Consider the following 7,172-nt stretch of genomic DNA (forward strand, 5'->3'; position numbering starts at 1 on the left):
CATGCATCTCAATCTTCCATTGCTTATATACTTATTAGTTACCGATCGACGTCGACCGTATCGTACGTGGGTCATGATGATGTAAGGGCATCACTAGAGTTTTGGCTTTTATCAGACTAGTGCTAGGCCGTCAGATCGAATGCATGATGAACGTCCGATGTAGTAGCTAGTTGCTCCGGGTAAGTTAATTCGCTTCTCTAATTGATTACTCCGTCATAACTCTTTCCGCATCCATCGGCCTGGGTTGTTACCATGCATGGATCTCCCTAATTGCTGCTTCCTATAACTACTTCTATCAATCGCGTGTGATCCACCATACACTTCGTCCTCCATCCACGTCCATGCTTCCTATTCTTTTTCCTTTGCAACAAGGGTAACTGGGTAGGAGAATTTATTTGAAATGTAATAATGGTTTTGCTTCCATCGCAATAAACTATGTTTCCGTCGCTAGAATAATTTGCTTCCACTTTTGAGATAGAAATTTGATTAAAAAATTAAATAGGTTGTTTTCATCGCAGCAAAACTATGTGTTGTCACATTTTTTGGGTTTACTGTGGAGTTAGTTGATTCATAAATACTTGGATGACACTTCGTATACCCGATTATTTTGGAGAAATTTGTTCAACATTTTTCCTAGATACTAGTAAAATTTGCTGCTATTGCACTACAAATTTGCTTTGATGTAATTAAAAATTTATCACGTGTAACATTCTATCTTGTTTTCAGTGCAACAAAATTTTGCTTCGACCGATGAGACAATTTGTTGCTATTGCAATCTAATGTTGTTTTGATGTAATAAAATTTTGTGTCGGAGCACTTTGCTTCCATGTAAAAAAATCATCTATTTATTTCCAACACAAGGAAAACTTTGCTTCCGAATGCATTTTTCCACTTCCATCAAATGCAAATGTTTCTGTGGTAAAAACAATTTGTCTCCAACAGAAAAGAAGTTCGTTTCCTGCTTCATTCATTCATATACTAAGTTCAAGGCATGATACAAGGTTATTTTCTTCCAAGTCTCCAATAGTATGTACACTGCTTCTAAGTTAATATCATATGTTCTTATAGATTGTAGACTTGCTTCTGTTCGCATGTGCTCCTCTTCATTGTAGGGAAGATCCATGTCTCATCACACTTCTAGGTGCATGCATGGGTTGCTTCCATGTATGCTTCCATATATGTCTACGGCGGCGCCCAACTGCTTGAAGCATACATCACCAAATACATGAAATATATGGAGCATGACGATAGTTTTTAAATGCAAACAATGCTCTTGACAATGTAAGAAAAAGTATATAAACAGAGAAGTATGTTTCTATTGCTGTAAACTATCTCGGCTCAAGAAAACATATAGTAAAGTTATGAAGCATGGACATTAGGAAGCATCCATTATTTGTTATCTCAACATAACTCATACCTAGAAGAAGCATAGAATATTGTAACTACAAATTAGCAATGGCAACATATGTGTGCAGATGTGAATCAATCATTTTGTGATATAATACAGACCAATGTCTTCCATCGATGCGAACAAACTGGAATGTGGAAGCACATATATGATGCTTATGAAGCATGGATAAGTGAAACATCAAATTGAGAATAATTAGTGCGTGGAGATAAATGATGATGGACCGGCGGGTGATTCACACAATGCAATACCTTTCCATGTAGCTTGTTATTTCCATCTGTTGGCAAGCAAGCAGGCCCATCGTTGCCATTGTGATTTGTCTGCATGCCACTGGGTGCCGCCATCCTTGAGCTCCTCGGGCCAGTTGGCTAGCTTGTCACTCGGCTGGCATCGGCGACCTTTAAGCACCTTTGATGCATAAAACATTGGCGACTAATAGGCGCCGGCGCACCGGCCTTATCATTCGGCCGGTCCACTTTCAGCCGTCTAATTAAGTCGTCTGCAGTCGTACGATCGATGCAGTTGTCTGCCGCACGAGCGCGTATGAAAAAAGACCCCATGCCTCTCATTGCTCCCTTTGTCTTCCAGGGTCATCGCTCCCTTTGTCCTCGCCGCCCTCGCTGGATGTCCTCGTCGCCGGTCACCGCACCTCATCGGCCGCCCTCGCCGCCCTCGCCGGATGTCCTTGTCACCGGTCGCCGCCTGCACTTGTCTCTGACTCCACGCATGCAACAGCTGTGGCCTGCAATTGCAGCTCCGATAGCGACGGTTGCAGCTCCGGTGGCGATGGCCAATCGCTTGCCGTCGACGCTCATCGTCCGCACGCTCGCCATCATGAAAATCGCAAACAAAAAAGGTGGGTTGGTTCCAGCAAAATTGAAGAACAGTTGTAGCACAAAAATACACCGGTTCCACCAAAAAAAATCCAAGACGATGGTAACAAAAATAATGGATGTTTGTTCCAGCAAAAATCAAAACGGTCATAACAAAAAGAAATTATGCTAGCAACAAAAAAAGAAAATGGTTCCAGCAAAAGTACTTGTCGTTCCAGCAAACTATGAATCATCGTCGCTGGGGTCGTAGCAAAAAAAATCGCTGTTTCCAGCAAAAAAAATTGCTGGTCCCAGCAACGATGAATCGCAGCCATGGCCATCACAACACGGCTATCACCGGTTCCAGCATTTTTTTTGCTGGTTGCAACTCCACCGGCCTACGGTTGTAGCTCCGCCGCACCGGGGTAGCAGCATCTCCACCGCGAATACACATCGGTGGTTGGTGGTGGCCGCCCCGCTTGTGGCCCCGTCCTCCGCTGCTTGCAGCACCCCCCGCTCGCCGTCCCCTACCCAGAAAAGGAGGGCATCAGCAGGAGGTGCGGTCGCAACAGCCAAGAACGACGACGTGCACGACATGGCGACGAGCTCACCTGGGCGACCCATAGTGACGAGTGCGTCCTGGCTGTGCAACTCCTCCCTTTGCAGCAGCTCTGAAGGGTGTGGTGCGGGCGCTGTCAATAGCCTCTTTAGCTCAGGGGGTAGGGGAGGGAGGAGTAGAGAGAGGAAGGAGATGAGCAAGATTGGGGCTGCCGCTCCCATGGCTGACGATGGAAAAAGAAGTGGAGGAAGAGAGATGCGGGAGGAGGAGATAAGGATGGGAGGGCTGGGCGGTGCTAGGACCCACAAAACGAGTGGCCAGGGGTGTTTCTATCGTACAACGCACGAGCGACCGGCCCGAGCGTTGCGCCGGCGCGCCGCACAGAAACATTTCCCTAAAACGTTTAGGCATGATGTATAGCAATAGAAGGTGGGGATCAACAACTAGTGCTAGAAAGAAGGTTCAAAATACATGTACCAAAAACGTTGGATGCTTAAGAATGAATATTTCGAGGCATGGTTCTATTGCGGTAAATTAACTGTACTAAGAAACATATATTGGATTAGGAAGCATGGATATCTGGAAGCATCAATTTCATGCTATCTCAATATAAGTCATGCCCCTGGAAGCATAAAAACAGAAACTAGAAATTGATAATAAGTATTGCCAACATGCAGGTGCATCATTCGGATCTGCATACAAATTCTATCCAAATTGGTTGGTTCTATGTTTCTGCACGCATAAAAATGAGGCAGAGCATGATTAAAACATGGAATCAATTAAAATATATTACCATCAATTATAGTAAAATTGTATTTGAGATCAAAGAACAAAAAAGGACGAACAGACTATCAGAGACAACTGCTGGTTCACCAGTCGAGGGGTGGTGGAGATGGTGGGCACACCCTACAGCCTCCATGCAACCTGGTGATGCAGCGGTGGAGATGGCGGGCACAACCACCTTCTACTGTCTGGCAAGGATGCCGCACGGACGATGTCGCCGGGGCCGCATTGTGGAGCAGGTCATGCATGAGTTTCGATTTGGATCTGGGCCATGCGGTGGATAGTGTGGCCGGCAACGAGGTGGGAAGGAAGCATGGTGTGCAGCAGGTTGAATCTAGGCGAAGAAGTCGGAGAGGATAGATGCGACAATGTTGATGGCGAGCTCAGATGGGGATGCATGCGGAAGAAACGAGAGGAGAACGCGAGAGACGGATGTGACGAGAAAGATAAGGATGTGCAATCATGCATGCATGGCATACGGGTGGTTAGCACAGGCTGGGGTAAATTAACATTTATTATTTAATAAAAACAAGGGCTAGTGTTTGATGTCTCCATCATGGGATTTAACTGGAATCGACGGACATGGTGTGGTCTGGCGTTGCCTTGTTAGAGCAACTGTAGCGGAACCCGCATTTTGCCGACCCGTAAAATGTGTTTGCAGGTCCCATAAGGGCGGTTATGCAGGCCGAATTTTACAGCGGCAGACTAGAAACCGCAAACAAATCCCTACTTTAAAAAAAAATTGTTTCGCACGAGAAATTTAAGCAGCAGCTCGCTTGCATAGATGGTTCTTCTTCGTATAATAAGTTCATACACGGCACATACATACATAAAGGTTAGATACGAATATGATAGACAGGGACTATGCTACCGCACCACTACAACAAAATTGAGCTCACCGGAGCTCCTGCGGTAGCTGCCCACCGGTGGCGATCAGTCGGAGTCGGAGTCGACCTCGATGTAGAGCTTCGCCTGCTCCGCCTTCATCACGCGCAGGTCGACCTCCTTCGATGCGCGCGCCTGCGATGCCGCGAGGCCCGTCTCGAGGAAGAGCCGCTCGTACTCGAGCTCGCGCCGGATGCGCTCTTCCATCTCCTCCTGATCCCTCGCCGACCGCTCGAGGACGACGCGCTCGAGGAGCTCCTCCTGCCCTGGTGGGAGGTAGTCCTCGGGTCCGATGACGCCTTGGCGCGGCGGCGCATCGGGCACGGCTTCCTCCGGCTCCCTCTTCACCGGAACGAGCCGCGAGCTCGATGAGCACCCCGCGGACCCGTGGCCGGATGAGCTCCCCGTGGACCTGTTGCACTACAAAAAAAATACACTTCCGTGATGATACGTGTTTGTCACAGTAGGTCGCGTTTTCTGTCATGCATGTACATACATGACGATTTTATGACAGAATCAAGATAGTCATACCTATGCTGTCGTAGAAGTGTTCCATGACATTACCAAAATTATCATCACGGAAGTGTCCACTTCCATGACGATAAATCCTGCATCACAGAAGTGCTTTCGTCAAGGGTGACCGACACATGACATCCACCGTAACGGAACATCGTTAAGCTATCGGGTCGGGTTTTGGATCCGATAACCCGTTAACAGCCCCGACCAATGGAGATTTTCCACGTGTAAAATTATCATTGGCTGGAGGAGACACGTGTCAGGTCCGCATTGGCACAAGTATCACTCATCCAATGGGCGAGACGCGCCTATGATATGTTGACACGTGGACTGGCCCATCAAGTTTAAATGGGCCGGCCCAACCAAAGGCCCACAAGATTTTGCGGACCATAATGGGCCGGTCCAGCTAAAGGCCCACGAGATTTTGCGGACCATAATGGATTGTCCTAGCTAAAAGCCCACAAGATTTTGCGGGCCATAATGGGCCGGTCTAGATAAAGGCCCACAAGATTTTTGTGTGCCATAATGGGCCAGCCCAGGTAAAGGCCCACAAGATTCTTGCCGATCATAATGGGCCGGCCCTGCTAAAGGCCCACGAGATTTCGCCGACATTAATGGGTCGGCCCAGCTTTAGGCCCATAAGATTTTGAGGACCCAAGTAGGCCGGCCCATTAACTGGCTGCCATGTTTCGGGCCAAATGCCGGCCCATATTTGATCCAGTCCATTAATGGCCTGCCATGTTCCGGGCCTAATAATGGCCCATATGAGATCCGGCCCGTAAAAAGCCTACCACATTCTGGGCCAAATTACGGCCTAGATCAGGTCCGGCCCTTTAAGAGGCTTTGGGCTAAATTACGGCCCATATCAGATTCGGCCCGTCAACTGGACGCTATGCTTTTGGGCCCACTTGCTAAAGGCCCATTTATTAATTTGGCCTGCTATTAGTTTCGGCCTGTTAAGGGCCCGTCTAACATTTCGGTCCTATATTAAATTCGGCCTGTTAAAAGCCCGTCATATAGTTGGGCCTAACTACGGCCCGGTTTGCATCCGGCCTGCTCGCAGCCGATATCTATTGGGCCAAACAAGGACCGAGACAATTTTGGCATGTTAAAAGCCCATGATTTGATTCGCACAATCATGGGTCGGGGTCCAATTCGGGCTGCTGCCGGCCTGTGAGCTGTTCGACACATTTCAGGCCCAACCTAATTCTCAGCCTCTTAAAAGCCCATTGAGTTTTCTTGCGAAAAGAGGGCCAGGGGTTACTCGGCCTATTAAAGGCCCGTATCTACTAGTGGGCCAGTTTGCCGTTTAATGGACCAAGATGATGGGGCCCATGATGCGGATCATACATCGTGATTGCATGACGACCCGATTATGTACCGTAATTTTACAGTTTGGCCGGTTTACTGCGAAGAAAGTATATATATACAGTAAAATAACTGCAGCATCGTGAATAAGAAAAAACCTAGACTATACAATAAAGAAATTACGGCATATTATATCCCCTGGGCATCAAAGTTCGCCACTAAGATAATAAAGCACAAGCAGACAGTAGATTATATACACTAGGCATCAAAGATCGCCACCAGTGCAAATAAACACGCCGACAAAATAATATACAAAACCGACAGCACTTCAATAGAGTTCAAGAAAGGTTAGCCCTGCTGGGGAGCTGCAGCGCAAGCAGCTGAGCAAGGTGATGAGACTGCGCTTGTTCAACACTTATATCTTCCTCACTCTGAAAGATAAACAAGCAGACAGACGATAGGTTTTGCACATAAAAGTATCAGTCCTGACAATTCATCACATTTCTTACTGACGAATAAAGTGACACATTTTAAAATTGCATTAACACAATATGGTATTGTTCAGGTCAAGACATGGCAGGAAATGACATTGTGAAGGAGTTGGCATCTTCACGACACCACTGGATTACAGATCAAGAACTCATAAGTATCAATGGTTAGTGTGCTGTCAATTTATCCCATTTCAGAATGGAAAATAAAGAGACAGTTTAAATAGTAGTAGAATGATATGACATTGTTCATGAAGGAAATATGCCCTAGAGGCAATAATAAAGTTATTATTTATTTCCTCATATCATGATAAATGCTTATTATTCATACTAGAATTGTATTAACCGGAAACATGATACATGTGCGAATACATAGACAAACATATAGTCACTAGTATGCCTCTACTTGACTA

General features: G+C 46.5%; 1 long non-coding RNA gene across 1 annotated transcript; it reads right to left on the reverse strand.

Annotated features, from left to right (window-relative positions):
• Nucleotides 1-928: 928 nt before the first annotated feature.
• Nucleotides 929-3,594, reverse strand: LOC119322737. The gene is made up of 3 exons (XR_005155830.1): nt 2,832-3,594; nt 1,660-2,747; nt 929-1,198 (listed from the first exon to the last, which is right to left on the reverse strand). It is a non-coding gene; the product is annotated as an uncharacterized LOC119322737 (long non-coding RNA).
• Between the last annotated feature and the right edge of the window lie 3,578 nt (nt 3,595-7,172).

Source organism: Triticum dicoccoides, chromosome 1B (genome assembly GCF_002162155.2).
Source record: "Triticum dicoccoides isolate Atlit2015 ecotype Zavitan chromosome 1B, WEW_v2.0, whole genome shotgun sequence".
NCBI classification, from domain to species: domain Eukaryota; kingdom Viridiplantae; phylum Streptophyta; class Magnoliopsida; order Poales; family Poaceae; genus Triticum; species Triticum dicoccoides.